Here is an 18,906-nt window from a genome sequence, read left to right as displayed (position 1 = left end):
TCCTGGGTAGAGGGGACAAAGGTTTTCAGGTTGGTTTGTTGGGGAGTTTTTGAGAAGATTAAGCCTTTAGCCATCTCGTTTGTGTTTTGCCTAACTCTTTCCTATTGTAAGCTAGTGAGGAGGGAGAAATAGGAGCAGTATTGGCTGACTAATGATAATAGGGAGTGAACTGTGCCTCCAAAAATAAATACTGAGCATCTTACTCCCTTTGCTGCTTCTCCATTCAAAATGGAGGGAAAGAATTAGAGGATTTGTATTTTTCAACGTTTCTTCCTGCAATGTTTGAGAGCTATAAGAAAGCTCTGCCTGATCTTTATAATAGTGGCTTTTGTATACAAATTTAGTTGAAGTGTTTCATTCTGATTACAGCTTGGGTTGTAACAGGGTCAGTAGGAGCAGAGGAATATTTTCTGTCCTGGTGTCTTGAGTTTTATTTGCCTCCACGGGGCAAGCAAATTTAACTGGACTTCTGCAGAACTTTTTTTTTCTTTTTAAGGAGATTTTGAGCTTTATTTCCAATTTCTGAGTAATACCTTGGCTCAGCATGTCTGTTAGATTCCCAGCTGTGTCCCAGGTCTGTCTTTTTCATCCCAGCAGCTTTGCTTCACTTTTTGAGATGTTCTGCTGTGGTACTCCTGCAGATTTCAGGAAGAGGGGTAAGCCAAGAAAAACCAGAATCAGAAAGAACAGTGAGTTCCCTGCGTCTGTCTTGTCATAAGCATCATTTGGGACGTTATCTAGCTTGATGGACAGAGCTGTATTTCTTTTCTTCTCATGTCCCAGTCAGAGCATAGCAGAAGACAGAGCTGGAGAAAAACTACATCTCGTGATGGTTGATTCTGTAGTTTGTGGATTATTAAAGGGCAGATAACAATTCTGAGTATTGCAAATTACTAAATCGTTAGTATTTGGATAGACTTCCAAGACTCATAGAGGGTAACCTTCTATGCAAAATGGTCTTGTTATATGTCAATCACATAACCAAAATGGTTAAGCCATTTGGTGCCTACGTTCATGTTTAGATGTAAGGATTTTTTTAGTGCTCCCTGACAGAACTTGTATGTGGATGTTCCTCCACTTGGTTCTAATCTAGGCATCTAAAAACTCATTTTATCAAAGATGTCCTCAGCAACCATTTTATGTTTTAGTTTTGGAGAACCTGTCTGAACCTTGAATCCCATAACCTATAGCTGTCATATGGCTCATGATTTTTTCCAGAGTTCACTGATCCATTGGAATAAAGTTGGGGTGGGAATCTTTTGTATCCCAGCATAACTTTGCAACAGTCATCTCGCTAGCCTATGCTGGTTTGCTTCCCTCCTTTCCTCCCCTACAAGGATACTTGGGTTCCTTGACATGCCTCGTGTCATCACAGCTTGTCTGCCTATTGTTGCCTCTTCATCCCTGAAACTTCTTGATCTTTCTGAAATTTCTGTAGTCACATACCAGACTAATTCCTTTTTTGTTTTTCCTGAGCTGGCTTTCCATTGAATTAAGAAAAATTTTCTATCAGTGAAGAAAACATTTATTTCTTTTTTTCTTCTGCCTTCTACTTCCTACGTGGGTACTGCAACATCAGAACGAAGAGGAATGCAGGTGTGTGGGAAGAAGCTAAGAAGTGATGCAGAGGAAAACTATACTAACAGAGTAGAAAAGCCTGCTGGCGGAAACATCTGCATTTAGAGAAAAACATCACTGAAATGCTAACAAGTAGTCAATTGCTGACTAAGCCAGACCATTGATCATATCATTGTAAACATGGTAGCCCTTTTTTGTTTCTTATTTTCTAGATAAATACTCTTCTTCGGAGTTTTAGTTCGGGCCACTTGTTTGTCGATGCCCCTGGGCTATTTGGCCTAACACTTTGTATTTTGTTTTTTGAAATATGGATAAGTTGTGATACTAGATCTGAGCAAGAAGGTCTCCCGAGAAACAGGAGAATCCATGTTGTATTTGAAGGAATAAGCCAATTACTGGAAAATTGGGAGTGTTTTAGATCTCCTTTTAGAGTGGTTCTAAGTCGTTATGAACATGGACTCCTGAGTACGCTTTTGTGAAAGAAATAGTGAGAAGTCCCTAAGGTCGCCTCCTCCCTGCACCTTCACGTTTTCAGTACCTAGTTCTCTTTGGCGGTCAGGAAGCTGCTGTGGCAGGTTGATCTGTCTGGCTGTCATCCGTCTATTTCAGAATGCTTTAGGGGATTTCCCACTTGAAATTGCACTGGTAGACCAGTCAGTGAAGGTGGGAGGCTTTTTTTCAGCAGTAAATTCCATGTGCATTTTGTCATGGTGAAGCATCGCCCAGAACTTTTAACTAAAAAATATTACTTTTATCTCACCTTTTTGCTTTCGTCGTGCCCTACGACTATTCCATAGTACAGAAAAACTGTCATGTTTTACACTGCATAAGCACCGATGTCAGCACATAAAAGCTCTGTGCTGGAAATACTTTGTTTCATGTTTATTCATGTCCTGAAATGACCAAATTCACATTTAAAAATAAACCCTAAAATTATCCGTTTGGTGTGGGTTTTTTTTGTGCAATATACTGTTAGAAAGGCAAATGTTTGCATTTTTTGATTAATGTGTTTGATTATTTTCATTTGCTCTAGAACCCGCAGTTCCCCTGAAGGATATCTCACTGATCAGATCCATGCTATCTACATTTTTTTTAGATGAAACTGTGGGTTTTTTTTGTCGTTTTCCTTAGTGCATACACTGTTTTGTGATACGTTTTTTATAACATGCTTCCTACTTATGTATAAATACATTGTTTGAAGGGAAAGTGAAGTAGTTTGATAGATCCTCTTGATGTTTGTATATAGTTTATTTTGAGTATAGTATAAAATCAGGAAACTTCTGGGTCTATAAAGTTCAAATTGGAGATAAAAGATAATTCAGTGTTTTATGTAAAATCTGCAGGTGACCTAATTTTTTTAAACTTCATTTGTGGCAGAAACTTTCAGTAGTGCAAATGCCAATTAAAAGATCTCTTACGTGATTTTTTAGTTTTAGATGATGTTTTCTTTCTCGTGTTTTCCTTCTCAATTACAGCGAAAATGCAGAGTAGGCAGCTACTGCAGAGGCATGAAAAAATTAAGGATGCCCGCAGAGAACACGGCCGTAAAAGTCAGTTTGGAGGGGCGGTCGGTGAACTGCGAAGATGTTAGTCAAGGGTTAAGCTCAGTGTGTTTCGCTGGCTGCCGAGCGAAACAGGATGCAGTGACTACATTGTCAGGCTGCTGGTGTGAGTGCAAACAGATGAGGAAATGCTGGATCAGGCACTTCAGCAACTTGGGCCGTTACCTAGGAGACTGCTTGCGTCATACTTGCCAGCAATTAGCCTACAGTTCTTTTATTTTTGATAGTGTTGCAAGCTGAGCTCGACTGTTACAAAGGAAAAGACTGGCTTCATCTCGGGCTGTTCGGCTGGGACCGCGGCCCTGGCGCTCGGGAGAGTTTGCAATCTGTTACTTCGGATAAATCGGAAAATTATTTAAACTCTCCAGCCCGCTTCTCCAAGGAACATTGTCGTTCTGCTTGATTCTGAAAATTGTTCCATCAAATTTTTGTCATCTGTAGGAAAATTATCTTCTCTAGTTAGCAAAACTACCGTGCAAGTTTCACCAGTGTTTCAGATGTTACCACCTTTTCTACCAATTATACTGACATATTCTTGTGCTTTACATATTAAAGCATGGTTTTCAAAATTAATGTTACCTGAGGTTTAGCCTCTAACGCAGGAGATTCTTTTTCTACATACTTTTTTCCTGCGTTGATTAAAATTCAGTAGCTTCCGGTGGACACCTAGCCACTCCTATAAACTAGTGAGTGTTGAAAGCAGTGTGTGTTTTATCTCGGAAAATCGTCATGTCTTCTCCATTTCACTTAAAAACTGTAAACAATTTCACAGTGACTGGTTTAATATTGATGTATGTTGTTAGGATGGATATTGCCTTATGGCTAGTCATTTTTTTTAGGGAAAAATCATTCGGTGACCAACAGGTTAAACCAAGAGTGTTTGTGGCTTTACTTTTTTTTTTTGCTGGGGGGGGCGGGGGGGGGGGAGGTGTTGTGTAGGCAAACACATGAATAAACTTAGATCTTAAACTACTGGTATTATGGTACATAGTTAAAGGCTAAACTTGTTAAAATATCAAGGTTAATACAGAATACACTTGTATTCCTGTGTTTGTGTGAAGCTTAAAAAGTTAATATATTTTAAATGTTTGAATACTGGGGTTTTCAATTTCTTTCATATAAACCCTCTGCATTTTCTTCCTTGTTAAAAGAATAACTTTGATGGATCATCAGTTAGAGCTCTTGGGAAGCGGGAAACAACAAACGAACCAAACTTCCCCACCTCCCCAGAAAAATCACCTCAAAGAAAAAACCCACCCAACAAAAAAAAAACCCAAGCAACTCTGTTTCTGCACATTTATGATAGATTAACTGGGCTGTAAGAGTCTAGCAGCTCATTTTTAGGGCATTTTTCACACTGTAAGCCAGTGTCATCTATAGTTAGCTGGTCACTAGAGTTACATTCCAAACAGTGATCACTGTCTACCTGGCCTGGGATCTTTGTATGGGATTCTCTTCAATATTATTTTGTTTTATTAAAAACCCTCAAAAACCCAAACAAAAAGATTTTGTGTGTGGGTGCAGGTGGCTAGAGCACTGGGATTCCATTCTAAAGGAAGAGCAACTGTTTTTGCTGCTGGTTCAAAATTGTCTGGCTGACGTATCCAACCCCACTAACGCATGTAGTTGCACGTGGCCGCTGCTTGCTATGTGCTTTGTTCGGTACGTATTCATTTTAGCTGAATTGCAAGTTACGAAGTTTTACCGCTGAAGTCAGTGAGTACTGGGATTTAAATCTGTTGATTAATAAACAGCTAATGTAGATTTAACCAAGTAAGATCTGGAAATCTCGATTTTGAATTGTGAATTTTGTCCTTGATCTTCTTTATCTCTTCAATTCCAGACAGTAAAGTGGAGGTTACGGTATCATCAGATCACCATTGGGTTCCATGAGTATATGTCCAGTACCTTTGTCATTTATTTAGGGCAATGCCTGCAAGTTATACAATACATCAAACATATTGAATGTTTTGGTTTATCCTTGTTTAGTATTTTAGCCCTGTAAGCTTTGTCAGTCTTCCTTCAACGAAGGAGATGGAAGTTACGTGATCACATACTTATTTATCTGCATAACTTTTTTTTTAATTATCTGAATTTAATCTTCATTCTGGCACTTGTTAGCTATTTTCAAAGTGCTTTTATGAGCTGACAGCATTCAGTTGTTGTTTCCTGAATGTCATGTTCTCAGCCAGACTGTTTGGTATACATGCACGTTTCAAAAGATTGGTCTGTAATAACGGATGGAACTGCAGCACAGGAGAACACTACTTGGCTATTTAATCTTGCAGGTGTTACAGTTAGGGACTGCATTTTTTTTTCAGCAAAGTCTTTGAAGTTTTGTACGATTCCTGGCAAAACATTTGGTATATATCTGTCGTAGTGTCCTGACTTTGTAAGTCAACTTGTCTAATACTGTATGTTCTGTAACTTTTAGAAGCAGTCAGATATGTGGGTACTATGAGAGAACAGGGATTAAGGTCTCTTCCATCTTCTTCCAATTGTGATTTTTTACTGAAGAAAGCAGATCACTAATATGTTCTTTGCAACTCTTACAGAATGAAGTATTTTGTAGAAAATTCCACTGAAAACATCAAGAAAGTGACTGACAGTCTGTTGTTTCCTTATGTATATGGCTAAAATGGCCAGCAGCAGGATCACCTTGCAGGTATAGTTTTGTCCATCAGCAATATTTTCATGATTTTCTGAGCAACACGTAGGATTTTTTCCTTTTAGTTTTCTCATCACATGGTTATGTTCCTAAATGGTCATTAGAATCACCTAAGATGAGCAGACCTTTTAAAAATATTATTATTCCCATTTTCTAATTTGAATAGCTTCCAGGTTTTTTTATTTTCAAACCATCCTTCCCAGTAATGTGTCGTGTTTTTTTTTCTGTGTAATCGTTAAGATCAGTAGAAGAAATGATGTAGACTTACTTTTGTTCACCAGCTCCTTTCTCCTGATGCTAAAATCTCCCTCTTTCCTCCGAACTGGAAGTTTCTCTACAGCTTCCCCCTAGGGCATCACAAGCTCAGCCTGCAGTAAACCTGTTACTGGGCTGCTTTGTTTTCTTTGGATTTTCAGTGGATAAAAGCTAGGAGGAATCACAGCGAGGCATGCCTTAGCCATCTCTAAATTTTCCTGGCATGTAACAAGTTTTCCTTTACTATTTCGTGGTGTTCACCATTTATTTATTGTCTGTGTCCAAGTAAGTAACTTGTTTCTAGTTTCTTCAGTGTCAGGCTTTCTCTCAGTGTGTTTGGTATCCACATAGAATTTGAGTCCTTACTTAATCAATAAAATGTAACAGTTCCCTAAAATTTTGTGGAATTTCGTTGCCTTAGATTACAGTTGCAGGTGACTTTTCTCAGTCTTCATATCCCACTACAGTTTTCCTCTGGCATAGTAATTTTATAAACATTTCCAACTTAAAACATTGTCCTCTGTGTACTGTAGCTATTTAGAGGAAACGTTCTTGCTAAAACGCTCATTGGAGGTCGAGACTTCAGAGGCTTTTAAGGTCAAGTGATATAGTGATATCAGTAACTTTTCTGTGCTGCCTTATTTTTTTTGTTTCTGTCGTTTGGTTTTGTGGGTTTTTTTATATATATATTTTGGAATGTTGAACTCTTGTATTTGTCTCTGATATCTTCTATTATTTTTTCCCCCAACTTTCCTCACTGTTCTGTCACATGTTTTTTGGTCTGGCTTTTTTTTTTTTTGCTGATAATACCAGCAGCAGAACTAAAATGCATGGTGCAAGAGCAGCTTTTGTTGGCTGGGAAGTATAATTGCAGTGCAAATGCACTATGTCCAATTTAAAATAATTTTTATATAGTCACAAAAAAGGAATTTTTTTTTTTTCCCCTTCGGATATATTCTTTCTAATCTGAACAGCTCTACTCAAATGTTCCAATTCCATGAAGGGTCTGTGGCGTGCGCACTGAAAGGAATGGTCCATCCCACCACTGTCTGCTTGTTCCTGCCCTGGCACCATCCCCCTTTGTGCTGACACAAGCATTCAAGAGACTATACAGTGAACTAAACTGGGGAACTAACCCACGTTAAAAGTAATCAGTTCTTTTTGTAGTTCCTTGCCGCATGTCTGCATGAATGCTTTTGCTGCTGTAAGAGAGGGAGTGACACAGGGATGGGAATGAGCAGCTGAGGGAGGGCAGGACTGCTCCTTTATTGTGGCAATGCCAAGTTGTGCTGATTTAAGAGAATTAATGGCACTGCAATGTAGAGAATGGATGTGTTAGAACTCCCCAGTAAATCGGTCAAAATAGCATCCCCTCACACCCAAAAGTCTCTACTTTTTCTGAATCTTGAGTGAAGTGTATATTCTGCATTTGTTCACTTGAAGTAAAAGGAAAAGAATACTTCAACATTGGATAGCTGAAATGTGGCAAACAGGTACTTAAAATGTACAGTATTAAGCAATTGCAGTCAGGTTGCACGCTTGCAACAGAGCATTATGCACAAAGTTTTCACAAAGACCTTGAAAAGAAAGGTGCAATTTAGGTATCTGAGTTCGACTTGTACAGAAAATGAGGCAGATGGTTCTTTTGAAAAACAATTTAAGGTTGTGCGGTAACAGACAGCATCATAGCGCGTTCGTATGCGAGAACAGAATGAACTGCTAAAGGACACGTGTGAATCAGATTTTTCCTAATACCTGAGTCTTTGGCACTCATTTAGAACTGTGCTTTAATGCTGTTGTGTTTATGTGAAAATTCTTCAGGATTTTCAGAGCGAAGTAAAATGAAAACATTATAAAACTATAACAAGACTGTTTTGAGTCACCTTGTGAATCTTGGACTCTCATTGGTCCATCATGCTTCCATCTATAGGAATAAATATATAATATGGTAGTGAAGAAAAGTTGCTACCTTAGAATGTAGAAGTGAAGGTCCTCTCACGCTGAGTCAGGAAGTATGACTGTCCCTCTTTGTGAAAACACCTGCAGTCCTGCTGCTCTGAGTTGTTAGCTTTACCCCTTTATGGGGGTAAAGCCCCCAACATAAGAAGGACATGGACCAGTTGGAGAGGGTCCAGAGGAGGGCCACGAAGATGATAAGAGGGCTGGAGCACCTTTCCTATGAGGACAGGCTGAAAGAGTTGGGGCTGTTCAGCCTGGAGAAGAGGAGGCTCCGGGGTGACCTTATAGCGGTCTTCCAGTACCTCAAGGGGGCCTACAGGAAAGATGGGGAGAGGCTGTTCAGGAGGGCCAGTTATGATAGGACAAGGGGTAATGGTTTTAAAATAGAGGGAGGTAGGTTCAGGTTGGATATTAGGAAAAAATTTTTTACTATGAGAGTGGTAGAACACTGGAACAGGTTGCCCAGAGAGGTGGTGGATGCTCCATCCCTGGAGACGTTCAAGGCCAGGTTGGACAAGGCCCTGAGCAACCTGATCTAGTTGGAGATATCCCTGTTCCTTGCAGGGGGGTTGGACTAGATGACCTTTGAAGGTCCCTTCCAGCCCTAACCATTCTATGATTCTAAAATATTAGATTTTGCATTGTGCAACTAATAATGGTTTCCTAATACAGGGACAGTTTCTCATCACCTATTTTTTTTTTTCTAAATAATGTTCAAGAAGACAAAGCAGAAATTTGCCCTTGATTAAGTTCACATTTTTTTTAAACCAAAACATAATCAACATTTTTGTTAATATAGATGGTTGACAAAGATTAAACTCAAACCCAGGAAAAGCGAGAGGAAAGTGAAAGGAATAATAAACTAGAGAGAAACACTTAATCACATAAAGAAGAAACAAGACTATAGAAGCATAAACTTTGTAAGTAAAGTGTTTTATTTAATCAAATTTTGATTTCGTTCAAGTTGAAACATCATGCTGAAGTAATCAGCCTGGTGTCAAGCTGAATTCACTTGGTAATTTTTTTGATTTTCCATACCAGTTATTCCTAGCCAGAAGATGGAGTTAGAACACTTTTTTTTTCTTATTATGTCAAAAGAAGGATTTAGCAATTCTTAGGGCTTTATCTATTTGCTAGTGATTGTACAAGATAATCTGTTCTAGATAATGCTGTGTGAAGTATGAAGGATGTGCAGGGTCCTCTGTCACTGGAATTCCCGGAACACAGTCTGTAAGATCCTTTGTAAGTATGGCTAGTTGGTAGAAATATACTGAAGAGCTAAAACAGTACAAAGACATTATTAGAAATATATTGTAAGAAATAGTTGAGGGGAATTATTCATTGACTGAGGCAGTTTGGAAAGCACTTTTGAAGAGCATAAGAGTGGCCCTTAGCAGTTATCCAGTACAGTGACTGCAAAAAGGTATAATGGCCCTACAACATCTCAAGAAAAGGTATACAGGGACCACCGTTTGTGATGGCTTTGAAACAGCTATATCTAATGCTGCTAACAGTACAGCTGAGATAATTTGCAGCATGCTGTGAAACCTACTCAGGAAATTGGGTGAACGTTGGTGGATATTTTGTGTTGAATTCCATTCTACCATTTATCTTTCTGATTAATTGAACACTTGGAAAAGTAGGCCACAAAGCTTAAATATTTTGCCAAAACTCCTTGTTGTGGCTGATGAACTGTCAAAAGTTGAATGTTCTGTGAAATTTAGCCAATGTTTTCTGCCAATGGTCAATGCTGACCGGGATATAAGCCTAGGCCAGACTAGGTAGTTCTGACCTTATTTCCTTGCCTTATTTTCTATGCTGTGCTATCTGGGGGCCTCCAGTCAAAAATTTATCTATCTTCTATATGAAGGGCTTTATTCTCAATGTAAATGTGCTGATTTAATTAATTCATTACCTTGGTTACAGTCCTGTATGTGTTGAGGAACGTTAAAGTTTACCCTTTTATTTTTTGGTCAGAAACATGCATCAAACGGAAGTGATTTCAGAATCTCTTAAGTGTTTGATTATACTTGTGTTCAATATAGCTTGATCCAAAATAAGATTATAGATTTTGTTGCTATGTTAAAATGCTAAAAAAGCTGTAATGCATTTGTATTTAATAGATTTCATTGTATAAAATAGAGCTTTATTCTCTCTTTTCTTGGAACACTTACAAAGCAAAGGATTCTTATTTTGTTAAAATGCTTAAAGATAGCACTTTTGGAAGATAATATTTTGTTAGAAAATTTCAACAAAATATTCAAAATATTTGAAATTTTCAATATGAAAACTAGGAATATTGAGATTATCATGAATACTGTAGTGAATCGAAGTGGATTTTTTATTTGTTGTTCATTCCATAACTTATTCTAAGTGCTTTGTGTAGCTTTATTGGTTTTATTTGCTTGAAAGATTGCTGCGTTCTGCTGTGCTGATTACTTAGTACATGTTCTCATTACTTCAAAGTTAAAGAAAAACAAAATGAAAAACAAACAAGAAAAAGCAAATCCATCTACTCCAAAATTCCAAAATTTTATAAAAAAAGAAAAGTAGAATGCCTAACATTGATAAAATGTGTATTTTTCCTACCCCATTTTCAGATCTGTGTACTTAATGACTGACTTGTTATATGCCTAAATACTGTAAAATGCCCTGTATGTTCACACTAAAATCTCAGAACTTCAAAGCAGCTATGCTACTTTTATGTTAGCAAAATTTTTGTCAATGTCAAAAATACCATCAAAAAACTTTGAAATTACATTACAGCTTTTGCTTTTGACATTTAAAACATGTTGCTTAGTATTCTGACTAGTTTAATACCCTCTATGAACTGTACAGCATGCTTTTGTTTAAGCAGTTGTAGTCATTTTCAGTAACTATTTATACACACTGAGAAACTGCATTTTCTAGTTTGCAAAGTAGTAGCTAATTTTCTGTGTCCCGAGGCAATTAATTAAAACTGTTTAAGGGTGATAGTGAGAGTTAACATTGTGTAAACATAATAGTGTAAGTCTTATGATGTTTGCAATAACAAGTTTCCACATCACTTTTTTAAGCATTAATGTGATTTTTTTTTATTGAAGAGTAAATTAATTGAACTGTTCCATTCTGCAAATTAATTAGCATTTCTTTTATAAGTAGCTTTTTCTAGTCTTAACCAATTCATTTTTGTGAACTCCAGGTTGAGTTTCCTCTAAACATCTTTCACCGTTAAAGCTTTAGTCCTGAACTTGCACTACTTCTTGAAAGTACAGTCCTTTCAAGAAGCTAAAGCATCTTTCAGCTATGCCTGTGTAAACGTATCCCCAAAGTTTACGTTGCAAGACAAAAAGTGTTTGAGAAATAATCTCCTGTCTCCTATTTCATCTTGTAGTTAAATGCTAATAAAATACACTGTCCGGTGCTGTCAAGTATCTGGACTTGGTGAGGAATTTCTGTGCCATTGCCGCAGACGTCTAATGTTTTCCTGGTCATCTCTAAAGTAGCTATTCTGACCATTTTGTGTGTACTTCTATAGGATATTTTGGGTTTTTATTTTAACCCTGTGTTAAATTATGTCTTTAACACTTTGTAAATGTATCCAGATTTATGTATGTGCATGTACACATGTATGTGTGCACACATCATAGTTTAATTCAAGTACCTTTTTGTCCTGCAATCATCCATCCCTAGTATCTTTGAATTCATTAGCCTATTTCAGTTAAATTTGACAGAGGGTAATCATCTTGAATAATAAATTTCCTGTAAATTTCATGAAAATCAAGCCAGCAAGAGAAGAGAGCCTACTAGCACCCTCATCATGAAAAAGACTGAGGAAGCCGCAAGGCAGATGAAATGAATACTCTAAATAGGGGAAAATAGGGCATTTAGAGGTTGCAACTCCAAGTTGCAAGGTAATCTAGTTGTAAGACAGAAGTTCCAAGGATTTAGAAGTTCCAAGGATTTCGCCGTTTGTGCTCCTCGCAGAGCTACTTACCCCTCTTTCTGAAAAGTGTGTTTACTGTTCTGATATTCCTTGTTGAGATGTTTTATTCAAGTGTTTTTGGGAAGGTAGTCTTCCGTGTAGTGAAATGTGACAGTGTATTTCCTGTCATGTTACAGGACTTAATTTACGGTTCTTCAGTCTGTACCAGTTACAGAAACAAGCTGTCTAGCGATGACAGCTCCAAGATAAGTGAAATGGTGTCTCATTTGTTGGCTGATTTATTTACGCTCCAAGCTTTTCTCACAGTAGACGATAACTTTTTTGTTTGCAACAGATTACTAGGTGGGAATGGCAATGGCCATTCCTTGAAGGAGGTGCTTAAACAGGTTTTGACTTAGCCTGAAGCATGCTTCCCTGCCCTTGCTGGGATGTGAAAGCGAGTTGTCTCGCTGCTATTTTGTTTTGTGTTGTACCTATTCAGAAGTAGAAGAATAGATAACAGTCTATTCTTGTGGAGCCCTGGATAGTAAAATGGACAGCAGATAAAAGGCTGTAGCAAAGAAACTTGCTTTTCGGGGAAAAGATGACCTTTCATAGAATTTATTTTCTCAGAATGACCAGAAAACCTTAAAGTTTCATTACCATTGATTCCCACTCATTTTCCTTACAGTCTTTTCTGATGCTCCAAGTTATTTTTTCCCCACTAAGAAAAGTAACTTGTGTGAGTGAAGTATGTTTCTCAATGTATCTACAAGTTCACATTTTGTTTGCAGATAAGATGGTTTGTATGTTTTTTGTTTATTATATTGTTTATGTGTATGTGTTGTCGATTTCAGCATTGAGGTGATTTTTTTTTTTAATTAACTAGCTAACATTTCTGAAGGCAAGCAATGAAGGAAAAAAGACACTTAAAACTTGTCTGTTTCCAAGACCAGTTATTAGAACAACAGCATTGATCTCCCAGTAAGTCTTACCTCTTTATGGGATGCAAAGCTGGCATTGTAGGAGCATAATTCTAACTGGAATTCTGCAAATGTGTGCTTAGTGCATTTGCGGCATTTTTGGTAACAACTGGACACTTGCTTCCTATCACAAGTTACATTTAAGAGATCCAGGTGGCTTCAGAATGTCTCTGTATGGGAGGTTTACCAGCAGTGAGCCTTGGACAACCATCTCCTGCTGGTGCTGTCCATTGAAGCACAGTTGAACTGTTTTCTAGCCCCTCAAAAATTCTCCAAGTATAGAACAGTTTGAACAGCTAGCTATTCCCTCCTGCACCTTGATCGTTTCCAGATACAGCAGCAGAAAAGTGATGCTTTGTTTCCCAAGGGTATTTGAAAACTGTCAACTCAGTTCTCAGCTGTCATGGTAGGAGGTGTGATGGGAAGTAAATTCAGAATCCTGGAAAACTTGACTTAGAGCCCATATGCAGGAATGTAAATCAGAAAGCAAGCTGAAGCAATTTCTGAACTCTAACAGAATCAATGAAGGAAGGGTTTGCTGAGTTTAATAGAGCCAATTTTTTCTTCAGATTCTCTGCTTGACTTCCAGATAAACTATTTAGACCTTTGGCTGGTGTCAGAATGTTTCAGTTTGGAATCAAATAGCTATTCTTGGCCCAAATTGCTTCTGGACATTGTCCAGAGACAATATTCTTTAGGGGTACATTGAAATCACAGAATTAGCTTTCTCCCACTCCTGGTAGCAGACCAAAAAAATATGATGAGATGAATGAAACCATGCATTATCTGCCTCAGATCAAATTGATGCTACTTGCTTCTTTTCATTGTCTTGATTTTAGATGAACTGTGTAAACTTCTTTCTATGTCCGTAAATTAGTATTTAAAAAATGAGGATTATCCTTATTTACTGTCTTTTATGTAGTTTTCCACATTGCTTATGGATGGTGAGTTTCTTTTGGTGGGGTGAAGGAGCGTGTTCCTCATTTTGATCACTTCCATTTGATACAGCGTACGTTCCAGTTAGCCTTCTCAAATTTGTAGTAATTCTTATGTTAGCTTAAAGGAACAGGCAGATGGTGTTCTCTTTCCGTGCAGTATTTTGATTGGAGATGTGTACAGCAAAAAGCTGTGATAGATGCATACAGCTTCTCGTGGCTGAGTAACTAATTGTAGTTCAGGGGTTGAGAGTGACCGTTGAGCGTGAGGTTTCATATTGGAAATATGTAAAAAGAATATGAAAATAAGCATTCTAGTTTTTGTAGTATTGACTCATATTATTCAATGTTCTTCTCTGCAGTGTCTTTTTTTTTAGCCATTCTGGTTTCAGCTTCTTCCTTCATGTTTTCTCGGAGCCAAGAGGAGGAGTATGAGCACGCAGCTACAGGCTCTCTCTGTTAGGATGTCTAACATTACAGTGCGTTCCTACTGGGCCCAGCTCTGATGAGAAAACTGCTCAATTCCCGTAGCCTGAAGCTGGACAATGCCTACTAGAGGTGCAATACATAAATCTAGCACTCAGCTTGAAATAACATTTTTTTAACTTTTGCAAACTATGCATTTTTTTTCTTCTTCTTCTTCTTCTTTAATAGATTTCTGGAAGTGTAACAAGTGGTTAGAAACTTTATACGTTGTTACAGAATAGAAGGTATCAGGCTACTCAAAATTTGGGATTTATTTGTAAATTACTCTGAACCAATAAATAAACCTGTACCTACAGTTTCCCCACACATTCTTTCTAAATTAAAATTCTGTAACTGTAAAACTTAAGTTTATTTGGGAGGCTGTCAAAAACAGCTTTGCAGCTGTATATTTTTTTTTGTTGTTTATTCTCAAGAGTCTTCAGAATAATTTTTGAATTGAGTTATTTGAAGTAGAGCACTTCTAAGTTCCCTAAATGCTAGACCTTCTAAACATTTTACTATTTGAAAATAGTCATGGGATGATTATTTCTTCTGGTACAGGTTGTTTTGTGAGATCTTTTATTTTCTTGCTGTGGGAACAACAGGGCTTTGTCCCTGTAAACAGTAACCCAATGAAGTTGTTACTGGATGTGAATTTTTGTTTACAGATTAAACAGAAGTGAAAGAAGCTCAAAGCTTGCATTCCAAAACTGATGACTTTTTTTTTGGGGGGGGGGGGGGGGGGAAGGGGGGAGTGGAAATTGTACTATATAAAATATAGAAAAATAAATCTATTGCTCTTGGTACTCACTGCAAGATATTTAAGCAGATAAACATTCTTTGAAAATCCCATGGACTTTTAGAAAAGATCTTTTGTAGTTTTTATTTATAAATTTGTATCTGTTTTCCTGAAGTTATGGTGAGCCCTGCATACTGTCATTCTTTTTCAATTGTAAACATAGTTTCGGTACTACCACTTTTGCACCAAACGCTGTTCCTAAGCGACTGCTGACGTCAGTTAGTGCAGCACAAGAAGGTTTGTGTGTTTATCTGCTGTGGGCAGACTCTTAGAAAAGACGCAAGTATGTAACTAGATTAGGCCAGAGAGATTGCTGCTTTAAATAAGCATATATACTGTTTGCAATGTCACACTTTATTTTTTCTGGATTTTATTTTGACTAGCAGTTGTATCTTCTGTTGCATATGCCACGGTATCTAGTTTGAAGGGGACGATAAGGAGGGGTATATGTTCTCTTTGTTATTGCTTTAAAGGGGTAGCCTTTTTTTCTTTTCTATAGCATAGTTAGAATGAGAATTTAAAAGGAGTATGTGTCGTAAAGTAAAGATTTCACATGCCTGATCTCAAGGTTGGAAACAGGACTATTAGAAATGAAAGCAGGCATACAATTTGCAGTTCAAGCAAAACGTATTTACTTAGACATTTTTGGCCAGAGTCTATACATTTGGAAAAACTGGAATGATACTCTTGGAATATTTTACTGCATGCCTCTATGTCAAACAGAGTTGAAGTGGAGCTGGCTTACTGACCTTTGTGAATTTTTTTTGTCCTTGATTATACTTGTGATACACCCACACTGAATAAAAACTACCTGTAGCAAAAAATCTTTGTACGAAAATCTTTTTATGAAAGTAATGGAAGTAGTAGTGGGACTGCAGTCACGGTAGGCCAAAGAGTGAAGCTAAACAGTTTATAGGAAGTAGTAGTACTGAATGGTTTAAAAGGCAGGAACTAAAATGACAAGCGTAGAATTTCTTCTTCAGTTTGAAGAATAGAAGAAGCAGCACCTTTCAGAACTGAATAAAAGCTGAGAACAATTGCTCCAAATTAACTTAAATTAGATTAAAACTAAGGAAAATGCCTGTGAGACATAGGAGGACATTAGCAAGCATAAAGGTGAAACGGTCAAGCTAAATAAGGTCCACTTTGAATGTGGCTGTTCTGGTGTTCTTACTGTTCTTGAAGTCCACATCAATCTTTTTATTTTTCTTGTACTGTTATATTGTGCTATCCACTCCAGCCTTGAAAACCTTCAAAGATGGAGACTGCACAGCCTCCCTGGGCATTCTGCTTCACCTTGTCCCACTGCTTGGCTGTCCTCATAGTGAGAAATTTTTTCCTTATATCTAATCTGAACTTCTCTTGTTTCAGCATTGTCTCTCATCTTCCCACTACACAAAACTGGGTACAGCTTGGCTTTGTTGTCTTGATGGCCTCCTGTTGGACACTAGCAGGCTGCTGTTATGTCCCTGCAAAAGTCATCACTTCTGCAGACTGGATGAGCCCAGCTCTCCCAGCCTCTCCTCACAGAGCAGATTGTCCAGTCCTGTAGTCGTCTTGGTGGTCCTCTGCTGAACTTGCTCGATTTTATTGATGTCTTTCTTGCACTGGGGAGTCCAAAACTGGATGTACTGTTCTAGGTGTGTGTATGGTCTCCTAGGAGCTGAGCAGAGGGGGCAATCGTTTCCCTTGACCTAATGGCTGTGCTCCTGTGCATGTAGACTAGAATACTGCTGGTCGCCTTTGCTGCCAAGGCACGCTGCAGGCTCATGTTCAGCCCTTTATCCTTTCTAGAAGAGCAGCTCTCAGCCTCTGTCGTTGAAGGGCACTCTTCCTTTCCAGGTGCAGGGCTTCATGTATGCTGCTGTTGAATTTCATGACTCCTGTTCGCTCATTCCTCCAGCCTGTCTAGGTCCCTCTGGATGGCAGCCCTGCCCCAGCATGTACTGTCTGGTTCCCCTAGTTTGGTGTCATGTGTAAACATGTCTTGTAAACATTCATTGTTCAGGAGAACATAGTTGGTTTTAATTCAGATTAATAAAAGTTAAGTAGCTGAAGGTGCTATTACTCATTTGCCTTTACTGCTGCTTCTTCTAGGTCTTTATTGAATTTTCATTCTCTTTAACCATATTTTCTTATTATAAGAATCTTTTCTCCAGCTTTCAATAGCAAAGATACAGTTAGGAAATGACATTTAATTCAGTAAACTGTTCTTAAACAAATGTTGAAGTTACTTGTGAGTTTCATGAGTATAAAAGCATAAAAATGACTCAGGTTAAGAGTTCATTTAGCTTAATATTCGGTCTCTAATCTCTGATCTTTGCCTAAGGTCAAGTTAAACATCTGTTCTTATCAGTTAAATATCTTTTACTTGCTTGACTTGAAGATGTCATGTTAAACAGGTTTTTGAGACCGAAAGATGGGTTAGAACTTTTTCTGTCTATCCTATGCATCTGCCTATTACTGTAATGTCTCCAGAAGCAGCACACGAAGGGAAAAATCAATAAAAACGGTAATCGTTAGGTTGCTGCTTATCATCTTCCTGTCCATTACAAGGGCTAATGTGCAATTAAATGCATTAAAGATCTTGGAGGGAAAAGAAAGTAGCCATAATCAGAGGCTGATGGAGCGATAAAGTGTGATCACATACGATACTCTTTTTCTTTCCTATACCACCTTCCTACACTCTCCCAACTTCCACCTGTTTTCAGCTCAGGGAACTTTCTGATATGGTTTAGCTATTCTATTTAGTTACAAGTGCCTCTTCATTCTCCCCTTCAAGTTCTGGGCACATCCTCCTTTGCCCAGTTTCCCCTTGAGCTTGTTTAAACTTCTTGCATCCACGACTTCCTTTGATAAGGCAGGTTATTTGCTACCTGGTAGTGAAGAACTGCCCCTTTCTGGTTTGGACCTGGCTCATCCTAGCTGTTTCTAATGGCTTTGGGTTCTTGTGCTGTAAAATATTACTCTATTAAGTTTAATTTTTTACTGACTAGTTCCTTGGGCAGAATTTGCGACAATCAGGAGTTCAGTGTAGCAATACACATGACACCTAACAGTGACAATAACAAATTTGTTTTAAAAAGCCCTGAAGGAATTGAATTTGGCAAGGGATATAAAAAGCAATAACAAAGGCTTCTATAGGTATGTAGGGGACAAAAGGAAGTCCAAGGAGAACGTAGGCCCCCTCCGGAAGAATACTGGTGCTCTGGTTACCCAGGACATAGAGAAGGCTGAGGTACTTAATGACTTTTTCGCCTCAGTTTTCACTGATAAAGCCTCTTGTCTTACTGCCCAAGCTGTGGAAAGAACTAGCAGGGACTGTGAGGATGAACCACCACCCACTGTACTTGAAGAGCAGGTTCGGGAACATCTGAGGAACTTGAAGGTGCACAAGTCCATGGGACCTGATGAGATCCATCCGCGGGTCCTGAAGGAACTGGCGGATGAGGTTGCCAAGCCACTGGCTATTGTATTTGAGAAGTCGTGGCGGTCTGGCGAGGTCCCTGATGACTGGAAGAGAGGGAACATAACCCCCAGTTTTAAAAAGGGGAACAAGGAGGACCTGGGCAACTACAGGCCGGTCAGCCTCACCTCTGTGCCTGGCAAGGTCATGGAGCAGATTCTCCTGGGAACCATGCTAAGGCACATGGAGAGCAAGGAGGTGGTGGGTGACAGCCAACATGGCTTCACCAAAGGCAGATCGTGCCTGACCAACTTGGTGGCCTTTTATGATGGGGTGACATCATCGGTGGACAAGGGTCAACCAATGGATATCATCTACCTGGACTTGTGCAA

At 38.5% G+C, this 18,906-nt stretch overlaps 1 protein-coding gene and 1 non-coding gene across 2 annotated transcripts in view; both read left to right on the top strand.

Moving 5' to 3' along the window:
• Positions 1-18,906, top strand: part of PDE3B (phosphodiesterase 3B) — a 92,498-nt gene that overhangs the window by 12,418 nt on the left and 61,174 nt on the right. The gene's annotated exons all lie outside the window — the stretch shown is intronic.
• On the top strand, positions 17,413-17,597 carry LOC147528521 (U2 spliceosomal RNA). The gene has a single exon (XR_015222246.1). It is a non-coding gene; the product is annotated as a U2 spliceosomal RNA (small nuclear RNA).

This window comes from Tauraco erythrolophus, chromosome 6, assembly GCF_009769465.1.
Source record: "Tauraco erythrolophus isolate bTauEry1 chromosome 6, bTauEry1.pri, whole genome shotgun sequence".
NCBI lineage: Eukaryota > Metazoa > Chordata > Aves > Musophagiformes > Musophagidae > Tauraco > Tauraco erythrolophus.
Note: the sequence above shows the minus strand (reverse complement) of the source record. Positions and strands in the feature narration are given on the sequence as shown.